This window comes from Callorhinus ursinus, unplaced genomic scaffold, assembly GCF_003265705.2.
Source record: "Callorhinus ursinus isolate GAN/ISIS: 27379988/994484 unplaced genomic scaffold, GSC_fseal_2.0 scaffold26, whole genome shotgun sequence".
NCBI classification, from domain to species: domain Eukaryota; kingdom Metazoa; phylum Chordata; class Mammalia; order Carnivora; family Otariidae; genus Callorhinus; species Callorhinus ursinus.
This window is the reverse complement of record NW_027397088.1, coordinates 16,159,371-16,175,984: the sequence shown is the minus strand read 5'-3', so window position 1 is coordinate 16,175,984 and position 16,614 is coordinate 16,159,371. Positions and strand designations below refer to the sequence as shown.

The 16,614-nt window shown below is 44.0% G+C and overlaps 1 long non-coding RNA gene across 2 annotated transcripts in view; it reads right to left on the bottom strand.

Annotated features, from left to right (window-relative positions):
- Positions 1-418: 418 nt before the first annotated feature.
- The window catches only part of LOC112838094 (uncharacterized), a 39,240-nt gene continuing 23,044 nt past the window's right edge, over positions 419-16,614 (bottom strand). The window contains exons 3-5 of one of the 2 annotated variants that reach the window (XR_012373834.1): positions 11,829-11,937; positions 2,783-2,879; positions 419-765 (exon numbers count right to left, since the gene is read on the bottom strand). This is a non-coding gene — a long non-coding RNA (uncharacterized lncRNA). Of the gene's footprint in view, positions 766-2,258; positions 2,880-11,828; positions 11,938-16,614 lie in introns of those variants that run through there. The other variant, XR_003211889.2, reaches the window with a different exon arrangement.

Sequence of the window (16,614 nt, the reverse complement as noted above, 5' to 3'; positions counted from 1 at the left end):
CCTGGAGGAGGACAGGAACAGTTGCTTCTTAGAGTCACACAAGCTGCTTCAGGGTCTTTCAAGGGGCTCATCCATGGGCTTGGAACTACCTGGTTTCTTGTTAGACTAGAGATTCTGATTCATTTGTTCTGGGCAGAGCTTAAGATTCCGCACTTCCAACAAGCACTCAAGGGATGCTGATCTATAGTCCATGCTTGGAGCAAAAACAATCAAAAAGACAAGAAAATGTTTTTCTTGCTGCCGTTGACTGCCATTCATAACATAACTTCAGATCACCAGGGGACGGAAGAAGCCAAAGGGATGAAGAAGGCTGAGAACACCATCCTGCCATAGGCGGGAACACAGAGCAAACAGGAAATAATATTCAGATTCAACTGTTGTAGTCTTCTACTGCTAAAATTTATTCTTTTTCCTTGCCAACGGGTAGATAGGAGAAGCATGAAACTCATAACTCTGAGTGGGGGAAGAAAGCCTGTCCCAGTCTGGGGCTGGACCCTGTGCTTCTGCCATCTGTCTAGGGTCAATTCATCTGCCCACCTTCAGCTTCCCCCGATAGCTCCGATCAGCCAAATCAAGCTTGTATTAGTCGACGTGCAAATTCCAAAGATATCTTTTTCTGTGTTTGCAATTGTTGAGATGGCAATCTTTGAAATAAAGCCTTCACCAACTGCATTCCTATGGATTTCTTTTTTTGCCCATAACTGTTATGAATGGCACATTTTATTCCATTGCCAAAGGTACAACTCCCCTTTAGCATAAAAGCCCCTATTAAAAGAAAAGAGAAAGCCTGGTTTAGAATGGCTGCAAAAAAGGCCCATTCATGACCACAGCAGCCCTCCTGTTCCTGTGCATCACGGTGGTGTCTGGCCCTTCCTGAGAAGCATGTCCAATGTGGTTATTCCCCATGCCTCGACATAAAAATGTTACTCCCCAAAGCAATTATAGTTCCAAAATCTGCCCATTTCCTACCTTATTAGGCTACTGCTGTTTGACCATACAATACTCTGTTTTTGATTCACTCACGTGTAAGTTATTTCAACACTGAGCATGTGACGTGATGGGAGGAACCCTGGGTTCTAGGAAATAAGATACTGAGGTTTTGTGTTTTAATTTGCATGTAATCACTTGAGCATGAGGTAAGGAACGGTTGATGCCATTTCATTGATTATAGATATTTAGGAACTAACAGAGTGAGAAGAGAGAAGAAAATTGGCTTAACTCAAGGACTATTGATTACAGTTATTTATGCTTGGGTTACCAAGCAGCTCAATAGTACATAGGCCCACACTTGTATACATGAGCACATATCATTACATGTTAGGTTTTAGCGTGCATTTTATTTGATTCACATAGTCAACCATGTGCATGTTGTGAGCCTGAAGTAGTGAGATTCATGCCAGAGACCACAGGAGACACATTTCAGAGGCCCAATGCCCGAGTTCCTTCAGCAAGTCCTTTCAATTATTTATACCACTTGTATTAATGGCTACTGTCTTATCACCTTTAGGAACATGGCCTGAATGCCCACATCAACATCCCATTTCACTGTGTGACCCCACCATTGTTTTTGTTCCTTCCTGTCTACAGCCATGACCTTGGGGCCTTGGAATGTTCCTGCCCCAGCTCCTGACTTCCTGCTAACTCATCCTTCAGGTTTTTGCTGTAGATGCCCCTCCCTTCGTTTCCTCTCAAAGCTCAGATTCAATGCTCCCCTGATATGCTTCTTATACTTGATAATTCCTCCATTTAAAAATTTTTCATATTATTTGTTTATAGACCTGTGTTCCCTTCTAGACACGAGCCACCTGGGAGACGGGAGTTAGTTTTATTCATGTTGTATCCTCTGTGCTTAGCATGCTGCATGGCGCTTAGTAAGACCCCGTAAATATTTGTCCAATGGATGAGCAAGTCCGTCTCTGCTGTTTAGCCCCGTGCACACTATTTCTCCCTGCCACCAAGGAGAATGGCAGGCAGGCTAGTTGGAATAACTCATTTTCAGGACTGCTATGATTCACGTCCCAGACCAGGCTAAAATTTGGCTGACCAATTTATTTTGCTTTATAAATCAACATCAGTCTGGCTACATCCACAGTCCATTGGCTTAATGAAATCCTTCACTGTTGTTTCATTGTGAGTTTTTAAGTATAAGAGCAAGCTAAAATGCTTTCACTTTGTATTAAAATTCCAAGGTAGATTGGGACACAATAAAGACACATTAGAAATTAATTTCATAATTAAAGAACAGGGTTAGTTAAAAGTTTATGGGTCCAGAGTTTCATTTTATTCCCCTGATATCCTGGTAAAGCATCGTCATAAGATTCAGTCTATAGTAAGTTCCCAGTAAATGTGAGCTATTATCTTCATAAACTCTTCCTTAATCCTCTTCCCCAATCCACTCCTTCCCCTTTAAGCCCTAATCTTTGGAAAATTGACTTCAAACTCTAAAGAGGATAGAAGACAGAACACTGAGGTTTAATTCATTTCTGAAAAGGGGTTAGAGGCTCCCTCTCTCCTATTTGCACTAAGCTTCTTCAGTTCTTCTCCTTAAGCTTCTGCTCAATTCAACAAGTGGGTATTGTACATCTTTTTGTGCCCAGAACTACATTAGACAAATCTAGCACAGCTACTGCAGTGATTATAAAAATCTATGATGCTGCTCTTCTTAAGCAGCTTCAAAGTCTGTCTGTAATTACCCCCTTAGGGACTGGTACTAAGTGTGCCCATAAACTCATGATCCTACCACTGGTTTCCATGCCCTTAAATATGCCCCATCCCTGATCACCTTGTTCCCTCTTTGGTTCCAGAATAGAAAGCAGGCACCACTGGGATTACGCATTCCCAGCTGATACATTGATCTCCGCGATGGAGTAAAGAAGAACCTGCAACATAAACACAACACATGTATACGCTATTAAAGCAAATTTGCAAAATATAACCCAACCTCATGAATCAACAAAAACCACAGCAGACTCCCAAGAAGCCTGAGACTGCCTACCATACCATAAAGAACAGTTATATTCACTTTGTTTCTCTGTAGCCTATTTTGAAAATCAAATATCTATTGAAAGTGAAAGCTTTAGCTTAAACTCACACAGAAAATAAATCCTAAGGCATGCTTGGAATTCATTTCCCTAATTTCTCCTACTGTGGTTAGCTATTGTGGAGGGGGCCAGATGGGAATTAACGTCACAGAATAGTTTGCAATGCTTTTGCACAGGGAGGTGAGCTAAGGATACAACTTTCATTTGGACGTTAGATTCCTTTGTGGACTTTATAAGCCCTTTCAAGTTACATACATATATCAGCACCCATTTGCATGGGGACAAAAGAGGATCTGCTGGAGAAGGGAAAAGAACATTAGGGTTCTAGCTGGTAGGCTTCTTCGAGCACTTACTGAATTTGTGCCTGTTGCAGCTCCTGGTTTATATGCACCGAAGGGGGTGAGGAGACCAGGGCATGGGGGAGGAATAGTGTACATACAAACCGGCCATTGGTATGACACTTTCATCAATACTGCATTGTCTCTTTTGTATTTGTGCACCCATAAGTTATCTCTAACAAGTTGAGCATCTGGTGGATGCTCCTTCATAATGGATAAAATGGCGATGGGCAGACACAGGACAATGGGGATTATGAGTCTCAGGAGAGGAGAAGACTGATAGAGAAAGCAGGAAATATGAACCTAAAAAACGGGGGGGGGGGTACAAGAGGGAATGGTCAATTCAAATAAAAGCAAAACCCATAGTATAACAACAGTTAATAGCTATTAAACTAATCTGTAGCCCATGATGGTTAAAGATAAAGCAGAGAGACGTCTTCTGGAACTTGATGCCGGTTAGGGAGTTAGAAATGAGAAGACTGGAGGGACTATTAACTGACAAATGGAGAGAAGCAGTAACTCAAGTTTAAGGGGCAGGTATATGTGTTGGGCAGGGCCATTAAATTCGGATAAATCCTCCAAAAAAATGTCATCAAGAACTGGGACCAAGGAAAGGTACCGAATCAGCCTGGAGTGGAACCATGGAGACCAGAATGAGCCGGACTTAATGTCTGGGATGAGTGACTGGGCTGAGGGTTCCTCATCATACTTCCTACCAGCATGGGCATGTGAGCAGCTTGGCAAGACAGGAAGTATGTGCCAGACTGTGCGGCTTGCTGGGGATACAATAAAGAATAGTAGTCTCCTGACTACAATGGGTTCAGAGAGTGGGAGAGACATAAATACTTAAATAACCATGAAATAAGGTAAGTACTTTAAAATATATGCATGCAGGGCCACCTGGGTGGCTCAGTCGTTAGGCGTCTGCCTTTGGCTCGGGTCATGATCTCAGGGTCCTGGGATCGAGCCCCGCATTGGGCTCCCTGCTCAGCGGGGAGTCTGCTTCTCCCTCTCCCACTCCCCCTGCTTGTGTTCCTCTCTCACTCTCTCTGTCAAATAAATAAATAAAATCTTTAAATATATATATGCAAAGAGTTATGCCAACCTCATCAGATACCTACTCCTTTCTGGTTTCTAATATCCTTCTTTCTCCCAAAAAGGGAAAAATTGCATACCAGTCTTTCTTAATTAAAGAGAAAATCATCCAACTCATACTCATTTTCTAGCCACATTTATATTTTTGTGTCTTTTCATCTGAAATTGTAGAATAAAACACCCAAAGTTTGGGGGAAGTAAGAGAGTATGAGGTGGGCGATATCTCTAAAATCCTACAGTTGGTTGTCAGGCAATGTTCAATCTGCCTCCTTCTTTATTGGCAGACATCCAAATTTGGTTTGGAACCTACTCTTCTTTCTTGTGAATCAGGGAAGGCTGATCCCAACCCCAGCCCAGCTCCAAATCCTGACCCGCCTAAGCCACCCATGATAGTCTTACTTCTCTGCCTGTGGAATGTTTAAGACTGAACTGTGGTCCATTGTGACCAATGAATTAGGAGAAAAAAAATCTTCTGGGGGACTTCTGGGAAAGATTCCATCACTTGAAAAGAGACATTCATGAAGACACAGTCTCCTTCTTCTGGATATGGTTATGTCCTTGTATGATGTGAGAAGAGGCAGCATCTATCTTCAAGAGTGGGGAGAGCTAGCCAAGGGTGGGGATGATACCTCCAGGTTGGCAGAATAGGATCTAGATCCTTGATGACCATTTTTGAACCAGTGAATTTAGTAATCTTGGATGTTTTCTTTTGCAGAATACTAAATTTCCAACTTTCAGTTGGTTTTGTCTTGGTTTGCAGCCAAAAGCATTTTGACTAAAGATGCATGTTATTGTCTAGAAATGTCTCTGAAGATTATTCTACTTTGGTTATGTGGGTACTTGTTGAGATTATATAAGAGGCATAATTGTTTCCTTCTCTTCCCATTCGAGATTATTCCTCTAGTCCCCGGATGTGGTTGAAGGCTTATTCAGACAGCTCCTGAGCCATGCCAAAGATCGTCCAAGCTTTTGCTAATGAATTCTGGAAATAAGAACCAACTTATGTGGGCACTGTCTTTTCATTGCCCTACTTCCTGTGAAAACCAACCCTTCACCACCAACCCACCTGGACTCCAGATGTCAAAGATGCAGGGCTCATTTTCACTGTGCTCCCTATCCTCTCCCAGGCAGTCTTGGCCAGGAATTCTCAGCTCCAGCCTGCTGCAGTATGGTAATAAGGCTGTGGCTCCCTCCCCAGACAGATCCTATGAGCAGCCAGAACACTCAGGAAAAGGGAAGGGAGAATATGTGTGCATGCTTTAAAACTCCGTGGAGAAGTGAGGGGGAGGGATGGCAGCATGTGGGAAACATCTGACGGGGTGAGAATGAATGGAATTGAGATCAGAAAGGTTGTAAACAAGGGAAGCCCAAACTACAGGGATTCCATTCAAGGCCTTTATCCTTGAACACAGGTGGTCACAATGATTAAACCATATTAGCAAAAATTGTCAGTTTCCCAGGTACTGGAGGATTAACAGAGTGAGAAAAGAAAAACGTGTATTTGGTTGTATAAAAGTAATACAATATTCCACTGTGTATATACCCCATCTTCTTTATCCATTCATCTATGGACAACACTTGGGCTGTTTCCATAATTTGGCTATTGTAAATAATGCTGCAATAAACATAGGGGCACATATATCCCAAATGAAATCTTTCCATGTGCAATGACATGGATGGATCTAGAGAGCATAACACTAAGCAAACTGAGTCAGTCAGGGAAAGACAAATACCATATGATTTTGTTCATATGTGGAATTTAAGAAACAAAACAAATGAACAAAGGAGAGGGGGAAAAAAAAAGAAACAAACCAAAAAACAGACTCTTAACTGTAGAGAACAGATGGTTCCCAGAGGGGAGGTGGGTGGGGGATGGGGGAAATAGGTGAAGGGGAGGAAGAGTACACTTACCATGATGAGCACTGAGTAATGTATAGAATTGTTAAGTCACTATATTGTACACCTGAAACTAGAATAACACTGTATGTTAACTACACTAGAATTAAAATTTAAAAAAAGTAATACAAATTACAGTAATTTATGCAAGCAGCATATCATTTGTGCCTAATTACCATGCCACTGTAACAACTATGCATACATTAAGTATGGTGTAAGTTTTATTTGGTATCCTGTATCTCCAGCTTTCCTCGGGTCACCCTGATTCACCTTCATCAGCTAATGTAGTACATGGTGTTGACTCGACTTTACAAAGTTGGAGAGGCCATTGCCTATAATTTAGCTACAGGCAGCCTAAACTTTCAAGTGTTTCTTCAGAATCCACAGCAGAACTTAGCTAAGCGTTCAACCAGTATTACCTTCAGAGATATGTAATTTCAACAATTTAACTTTCCTTGGGCTACATATTCTTTCCTACTGCTTGACAATGACTTAAATGGCACTTACTAAATACCTGGCATTTTTATTGAAGTGCTTCACAAATATTAATTCACCTCACCGTTGCAACAACTCCAGGAGTGAGTGTGGCGCTCATGACCACCTTGTTCGTGCGCCCTCGGCCCATCCTGATGGCCCCTGTGGTCACAGTGGAGAGTTCTGCCAGGAAGTGGATGATGAACCACATGCAGGTGTCCCCATCCTACACGGTACCTCCAAGGGTCCGGAGCGTAATTGCATCCCATGGCCTCAAGAACAACCCACTCTTTAATGTCCCTTCCTGAGCTTCTCCCCACCCACTGTTCCAATTGCTCTTACTCCTGCACTTGTGCTTCTTGGGATCGCCTCTCAAATAAATGACTCACACCTGAGTCCTTCCCTCAGGGTCTTCTTGGTACGGACCCAAACTACGACATTAAGTTCTATTATTATCCTCACTTCATAAGTGAATGAGGTGAGGCGTAGAGAGGCTTAATAATTTGCTCAAGGTCATCCAGCTGGTAAGTGGTCTGAATTCAGGCTTCAGGTCTGTGCTCTTAACTACTATCCTGCACTGCTTCTTAAAAATCATTCTCTATAATTTGGTGAACACATCCACCTTCCACATGTCCATATCTTTCTCAGTAATATAAATGAGGGGGAGGGGCTTGGCAAAATATGGTCTTCAGTAAAACCTGGTGCATGGCCTGTTTTTGTAAATAAAGTTTTATTGGAACACGACCACGCCCATTTTACATATAGTTTACAGAGTCCAGGGGTGCTTTTGCATTACAATGGAACTGAGTAGATAGAACTGATGGATAGCATATGGCCTGCAGAATCTAAAATGCTTCCTGTGTTCGGCCCTTGACCAAAAAGGTTGCAGATCCATACTATTGCTCCTTAAGGCATTATCTTTCCCAGCTAAAATCTATTCAGCAGCTGTCAGTGGGACTCCCACAGCATGCCTTGGCATTGGGTTGGGTAGCTTCGGGGTTCTGAATGTCAAATGGATAAGCATGTTTCTTGTGTTGTGCTTTTCTGGACAAATCCAGGGATCAGTCACATACCCAGATGCTGAGTGTGCGGCTTTCTCTGCTCCTAGCTGTCAATCAAATGGCTTGTGACTATTTCTCCCTTTCCTAGGCTTGTCATGTTTTTAAGAGATACAAGGTATTCCTTTCCCTTAAGGAGTACACTGCATTGGCCATGCTTAAATAAGTGGGTTATAAGCCCAAAGGAAGCTTCTGCCAGAGATGTAATCATGCAGAAAAGGAACTTGACTAATTCTGCACAGGCAAGAGAGATCTCATCTTATTTTAGATGATTCAATGGGAACATTATGATTAGTTTGGTAGAGTTGTTATGCTAAGTGTTTGTTTGGGAATTTCTGTGTCTATGGCAATTTCTGCTGGGCCTGGCACCACAATATTTGCCTTACGCATTTACACACAGGTGTCGAAAGCACATTTACAGATATTCACATCAAAGGCACCCATTTGCTACCCGAGGCAATCAAAAGGATCTCTCATTATGCACCATTTATGCCAATCTGCCAATTTGGAACTTTTTTTTCTTCTTTCAGGAAACCATAGTAACACTGTAAATCATTGAGGGTGTTGATATCTGTTTAGCCACACTTTGATAATAATATCTGCTTTTCCAATCAATGCTCTGAGAACATTCTGAAATATACCTGTCTTTATTCAGGCCATTATAACAAAATAACATAGACTGCATGGCTTATAAACAATGGAAGCTTGTTTCTCACAGTTACGGAGCCTGGAAGTCTGAGATCGGGGTGCCAGCCTGGTCAGGTTCTGGTGAGGGCCTTTTCCTGGGGTGCAGACTGCTGACTTCTTATTGTGTCCTCATAGGGTGGGGAGCCGCGATAGGAAGTAAGCTCTCACATGACTCGTATAAGGGTGCTAATCCCATTCATAAGGTCTCTAGACCTCATCTCACCGTAATTACTTTCCAAAGGACCCACCTCCTAATACCATCCCATTTGGTAGTAGGGTTTCAACATATGAACTTGGGGGGTGGGACACTAACATTTCAGTCCATAACAATTTTATAAAGCAAGGAAAGATGTCACTGGGGAGGGAACTGAAGTATACCAAGAGAGTAGAAGAGGAGCTGCCTGGGTGGCTGAGTCGGTTAAGCGACTGCCTCTTAATTTCGGCCCAGGTCATGATCTCAGGGTCCTGGATGGAGCCCCAGGTTGGGCTCCATGCTCAGTGTGGAGTCTGCTTGAGATTCTCTCTTTGCCCCCGCCCTCCCCCAACCCAAGCTCTTGTGTACTCTCTCTCAAATAAATAAATACTTTTTTGAAAAGGTTATTTTTGTGGGTCAAATAGGTTGAAGTAGGAAATCACACATACATCTCTCTTGCAGTACCTAAGAATAAAATTCATCCAAATGTGCACCTGTCTTGCCCCAGCTCAACTACAATTTCATAGAGGCCATTTATGAAACTCAGTGCCTCCCAATTCACCCCCAAACATCTGGCAATGGCACGTACCTTCTCAACTTTCAACCCAAACTAATTAATGACAAAGTATCGTCAGTTCAGCCAAATGAATCTTTCATAGTGAAGTCCTCTCTTCTGTGGACCGTGTCTAAGAAAGAATGTACTATCCTGAAACCCTAAAGCTTATAACCAGTTACCATTTGATAAAATATCACGAGTTTACAAAACTTCTTCACTCACAGCCTGAGCCGGCTGGGAATCTGTCAGAAGCAAGTTTCTCAGAGAATTTCTTGTTTGTCAATCAAAGGACACCGACAGAGGTTCCTCCCTTTGGGAGGTGTTAGCGGCAACTATAAGGATAAAGTCAGTCACTGGATGACAATGGTTTGGAGTCATTGCTTGCTATTTGGAGTCATTAGCTGCCACACTTCCAGTTTGTTCATCCAGGTAGCTGCCGGGACAGTGCAAACCATGCACTAATCACGAAGTGTCCGATTATTTGGGCTTACGGGGGGGCTGGTCACACCACAATTCTCAGGGGAGGGGTGGAGCAGAGAGCGCACATTCTAAGAGCTGGTACCCTTCAGATATCCAAGGCACACTTTGCTCTGAAGTCTCAACAAGAGAGGATTTGCACACTAGTTTTCTTCCTCCATTTGTACTCACACCCACAGAGCCTTCCCCAAGTGACCCTCTTCTTATATTTTCTTGGCTTTGCTTTCCGCCCTAGTTCTCCCAGTTCTTCCCCCTTTTACATTATTCATGGCTTTTCTTTCTCACTTAGTAATTTATTTCACATTTTCTTCATACATTTGCACCCCCTTAACCCAGGTCCTTATCTTGAAAAATGCTCTAGAGTGACCAGAGAAAGTAGCAAATTATCAGGGTTTTTTTTCTTTTTCTTTTCTTTTCTTTTTTTTGAGAGAGAGTTTCTCAGTGATTATATTTTCATTTTCAACAGTTGGAACTGAGCAGTGGTTCTCAATCATGGTTGCACAGTGGCACCATCACAAAATACTGATGCCTAGGCTCACCTCCAGGGATTCTGTTCTCATTGGTCCCGAGTGAGACTCAGCAGCGGGAGTTTGGAAAGACCCCCGGGAGATTCTAATGTGTAATCAAGGAGGAGAGTCACCACCATGGGCAGCGCTGGCCAGCAAGGCCATCTTTGGGACTTTAGAATCTGTCCACGTCCTCTCTCAGTAGAACTATCTTCCTGTAAGATTCCATCATAGGTCAGAAAAGCTGGGCTCAAGTCCTTGCCCCACCACGGTGCGCCCCTGGGCAAGTCCTTCCATCTGTCTGAGCCGCAGGATCTCCATCAGTAACAGCTGCGTGCCCCGCCCTGGTGAGCTGGAAGGTGGCACCACCACCAAGGATGCACACGGAGCTCCTGGGTTAGAACCGGGTCTGCACTGCAGTGGGTAGAGTTGGGGACTCAGGGGAAACTGAATGAAACTGTGCCAACTAATTAATGGTGCCTGTGGCCATGCACAGATCCCCTGCATGTCACCAATATGCCCCTGCTGTATGCTCTGAGAAGTCACCTCTTTAGGACCCCCGATGGGGTCTTTCCAGTTTCCAGCTCTCAGAACCTCTGTGCCTCCCACTGGGTATCAGGCAAGTATCCAAAAAACCTTCACTGACCACCACCACCACATACATCAGCAGAAGCTTTTGACTTTATGGCATAGGCCTTGATGTGGCCCAATGGAATTCTTTCCCCTGCTGGTGGTAGAATGGAAGAAGAACCAGAATTCATGGAGGAAGCCAGCCAGAAAGGGAGCAGAGTCTCGCCTTCTTTCTCTGCTTAAGAACATTCAAGTTGCTGCCTCTTCCAACACGAAGCAGAAGTTGATGAATGTGAACAAGAGAATGGAACCCCAACCCTTATTTTATAGGTGAAAAAGCAGGCAGTTCTTCTAACTAGACCCCAAGCAGTCGAGTTATGTGGTGTCACACTTTCCCTGATGTCACACTGCCTCCCCTTTATAGGAAGATGATGCCTTGGTTTAGGCAGGTCCTTAACTGAGAAGCAGAGTGTCTTTAAAAAAAGAGGAGGGAGGGTGGGACGCCCAGGTGGCTCAGTCGTTTGGGCATCTGACTCTTGGTTTCAGCTCAGGTCGTGATCTCGGGGTTGTTGGATTGAGCCCCGAGTCTGGCTCTGTGCTCAGCGGGGAGTCTGCTTGAGATTCTCTCCCTCTGCCCCTCCTCCCCCCCGTCCCAACTCATGCTCACTCTTTCCCTCTCTCCTAAATTAATTAATTAATTAAAAAAAAAGAAGGGAAAGAAAAGAGGAGAGGAGAGGAAAGACATCATAAACCATGAACTTGCTGTTCTGTGACACTTGAAGCTCAGTCCCTCCTCAGGGCATTTGCCCTGCTTTTCTCTTCTCCCAAACGCTCTTCATCCATTAGCACTGGCTCATTCCTTCTCTCTTCAGGCACCTCCCCATTACCTCCTTTGCTCCTTACCTGCTCATCCACCACAATGATCGCTACTACTTACACTTATATTATTTACTTGTCTGTTGCTTGTTTGCTAGACCATGAGCTCCCCTGAGGGATGGAGTTTGCTCCTCTTGGTTACAGCTCTGCTCCAGCGCCTAGAACAGGGTCTGGCAAAAAGAAATATGAGCAAACTGAATGACAAAATGAGTGAATGAGTGAGGGGAACCTGGGGAAGTGGAGTTGTCTGCCTTTGCAAGGCAAAATGGCTCCGTGCCACAGACTCTACCCAATACCTCAGTCCCTGGCCCAGCTCCGTTCTGCATAGGTTCACAACCTTCTGACTTCCTTTGCTACTCGCTTACTTTCTATCTTCCCTACTAGAATGCAAACTCCATGAAGGAGTGGATTTTTCTGTCCACAGTAGCCCCAGCTTTTTCCCCAAAGCAAGGACAGTACCTGGCAACACAGTGGGAATTCAATAAATATTTGTTGATAAATTAATGAATACCTCACTCAAAAGAAGGGAAAGCCAATCACTCTTTGGTAAAGGTGGTATTTTTAAAGTGTGTCTCCTTCGTCATCAGCCTCTATGGTTTTACTCTCCTCTCCTTGGAGATATTGCTACCTCCCTCCATGGTCCCCCATGGCCCATTGGCGTCTTCCTCTCCTCACAACCAACACAGAGCAGGTCTTCACAACAGCCTCTAACAATTGTCCCTCCAGTGCTTCTTCTGGATCTCCGCTCTTGCTGTTTTGCCTTCAATCCCAAGGCCTTCCTTTCCTTTTCCACCAAAGGCCTACATATCCCTCAGAACCAGCTCTTTCCTAAAGCCTTTCTGACCCACAGCCTTCTCTGAATCTCTACAGGAGCTGGTACCTCTCAAGGGGTACTTAGGATGCATTAGAAGAGATGGCTGGCTCTTTGGAGACTATGTTGGTGAGAACGTAACCCAAGAATGTGCTCCCCAAGATTCAAGAAGGGTGCTCAGTGGCAAGGAGTCAGCTGCCAGCGCACTCATGGGTTGACACAAGAATCTTTAAGCATCATCAACATCTTTCTCCCTACACAGCTGAGGCCACTTTCAACTCTGGGCCATAGCACCTCTCCTGTCCCTAAGCTTGTTACAAATGGGCTTACTGCACAGATCCCAGAACCTCCCCAAACGGCAGCTATTGCCCCTTGTCTCCATCCCTGACCTTGACCTCAGCCCCCCCGGGTCTCAGGACCAGTGGACCTTATTCGTTTTCTTCTTTCAGACTTCTCCAGTCTTCTCGCCGTCATCCAGAAGCCCATATTCTGGCCATTTCTCACAGCCTGCAGGCAATTCTGGGCCACTCATTACAAACATCCTCCCACCTCTGTTCATCAAGTTAACATTACATTTGTTTGCTTCATTTCCCAGTAGCCCACAGCGTTCTGTGTGAGCTGCAGATTTGTATAGTCGAAAGCCTAAGACTTAAGACAGGAGTTGCCCCCCTTAAAACAAACCATGGAATCAGGGGACTCTAAAAGGAGGCTTTTAAACACCCCTCTAGTGCAGTTTCTCCCCTGCTTGCCCACCCCTAATTTTTATGGGAAGCACGAGGCAATCAGGAATGTGGGTGGACATTTCTATTTTCTCGGGAGAAGTCATACTGGGAGTGGGAACAGGGATGAGTGACAAGCTTTTGATAGATGAAACATTTTCAGGCTTACTAAAGATTCTTCAAGGCAAACAGACTCTACCTAGACTTCTTCAGAGTCAAATTTAATATCTCCATGTTGCTATTTCCTCTCTTCATGGCCAAGCTCATCTTTTCCCTTATATGCAGTCTCCCACTCACAGGTTGCATTCACAGGGGGCACATTTGTCAGATAAGCAGTATAAACATAGTAAGGTTTATGGGCTATCTGATAATATCCCCTTCTGTTAATATAGCTAAATTCAATATTATCCATTCATGTACTAATGAATTTACTCATTCATTCACTCAATAAGTAAGCATTGAGCAATGGCCACTGCTGAGCACCATGCTGGGCAGTGGGGGTAATGGTGAGCAAGAGAGATCCAGACCCTGCTGCCATGGGTCTTGCACAGAGGTGAAGGGGGGTCAGATCACAAAGAAGTAAATATACCAGATAAAATTATAGATTGGAATGAATGTGATAACTTTGAGGCAGAGTCTACTTTAGATGAGGTAGTCAGAGGAAGCATCTAGATTTTGGAGCTAGGCATGGAGAATGAGGATAACCAGGCTTAAAAAGAGCTGGGGTGGCGAAGTCTTCAGGCAGAGGGTGGAACAGGTGCAAAGGCCCTGAGGCAAGAGGAGACTGGTGTGTGGTTTGGAGGAGAGAGAGCAGGCCAGGTGAGCTGGTTGCCCCCAGGGGAGGAAAGGCAGAGCTCAGCAATTGCTTTATGGCCTCTGAGGAGCCTTCCTGTTTTCAACACAACTCCCTTGAGTTGCTTGAATGGATGGAATTTTTATTAATCCAAGAGTGCCTGCGCTACAGATGTTCCAGACGCCAAGATAAACCTTTCCTGACAAAAGTCACAAAATTATTCTCACAGTGTCTAAAAATCTTTGCCTCATGAAACTTCCTTATAGCCAAAGTAACATTTTTCTAGACCCGAGAGACCTGAGTTCATTGCTCGATCCCTAAAGCATGAAGTAGAGTCTGCATGGACGACAAACACCCTTCTGGGGAGGAATATTCATGTTTGCGAAAATGACCTTGAACTTCAGATTGTCACCAGGACAACAGTGATGGCACAGATGGCATTAAGAGCCTATTTTTCTTTCTTTTGTATCTCTTGAATCTTTTATCGTTCAATAAAATGTGAGAAACACTAAGGCAACATAAAGGGTGACTCAGCAATAATGCCCGTAATTCCAATTAATAAGAGATAATTCATGTAAATTGTTGGCACATTTCCTGGCAAATGCCCCATTAATGCTAGTTGTTCTTTTAGGATAGAAAGGGTACACCCCAGCTTAAACCTAAAGAGTTTGGGTATTCAGAGGGAAAAGACCTCTTTAAATTTTTTCCAAATGAAATCTCAAATCATCTTAAGAAGGAAACCACCACCTTTAGATTGTGCATAAACACATTTCCTTTCGAAGCCCAAAATGTCCCTGGATTTTCAAAAACAAGGCACTTAAGATACCACCACCACTGGCTTTGGCTTCTTTCTTCCCGTTTGATTTCCTCCCATTCTTGTAGGTCAAGAGTTATTATTCCAATGGTTGACTCAGTTGTTTTTTTTTTTTTTTTTAAGCCTGATTGGGTCAATCTGTCCCATCCTGGACCTTTCTCAACAAAAATCTCAAGCCAATTCAGAGTGGAAAGTTTTCAAGCTTAGGAAACGGTTTCAGTGAAAGGAAAAACAGATCACAAGCCCACCTTCGGTATTTGGCTGGGAGGAGACCCAGTCCGCAGTGCCCTGCTTTCTCTCTGACTTCATGCCTACAACTGTGGTGTGATAGCAACCAGCATTTGACTTGCTCTCCTGCTGTGGCAAAATGTGTCAGACACCATGGGGGCCTCTGAAGACTTGGACTGGAGGACTGCAGGTAGGATGTCAGGATTAGCAACTTAATGAACCCATGATTCTGTAAGAAGTGGCTATACTGCTAGAACTGTGGTCCAGGAGCTCAAACATGCCCTAAGGTGTTTAGCGAGATTGAGGGTCTTGTTGCCATGCTGTGTTTCTCTCCTGTTTGGGTGCGGAAATAAAGGGCTGAACAGCTGTCCCCTTATGCAGGCCAGAATTGTGTGGGGCTTTCCTTTATCACATCATATTTCTGTACCCTTCCATCTCCCTGTCAAGTTCATTGGGGTAGGGGTTCTATGTTATCCACCTTTGTGTCTCTAGAGTTTAGTACAGTGTGCTCAATAAATACATGTTGAATGAATGAATTTAGGTTTTTTTTTTTTTTTTAATTCCCATATGTCAGGACCAGCTGGGTTGTCTCAGAGAAGACTGGGTCAGTGGCTGGGTGAGAGTGAACTCTCAGACCACCCAATCCCATAGATGTCCCTGTTTCCTGGGACAAGAACATGCTCAGCAAAGCATGCTGAGAGATCCCAGACCAGGAGAAGCATCCATCTCCCCGAACACTGCCCCTTGTGATCCAGTATAGTCACCTAACACCAGTACTTCTCAGTATTTTTTCACACCAGGATGTACATAGAAAATGATAATATTTGTACAGCAAACTGGAATAAGCCACTAAGGCTGCTTGCGGCGAAGAGACTGGCCCGGGGGCTCCAGGTGCCTCTGGATGACTGCGGAGCTCCACCAGGAAGCACACTGCAACCATCTGGCAATCCCAGGGCCTGGGACAGCCTGGACACCAGCATGCCCTGCCGTGCTCATTGCAAAAAGTAGTTTTCAGCCAACCGTGACTCCTAAATATCAAATCCATGACCAGGTATAATTTTTTCCGAGACGACTGTGCCACCTCGCTGTATTTGCCAGTCACATGATAATAATTACTTGTCCACCAGTATGTGGACAAGGATGATCAATTCGGGGCCAGATGGGCATGGCTGGCGGGCTGCCGACTAAATGCAGGTTACATAAAAAGTCCCTGAAGATACACACACTAGCTTAGATATGTATAGCACTTCATAGTCATGAAAAGCTTTAAAGCCCTGCACATCTATGAATAACAAAGTTTGGTCAACAACCTGCAGAGTAAAAAAAATAAACAAACACAAATCTCGGAATAAAATATATCGTAGAAAGTCCAATCCCTAAGGCTGATATCCCTTCCTTTTATGTCTCTTAGATGTTCATTCAGGATCAGTGTACTCCTAGTTTACAAATAGCTTCAACGAACTTGAATCTGACTAACCAATC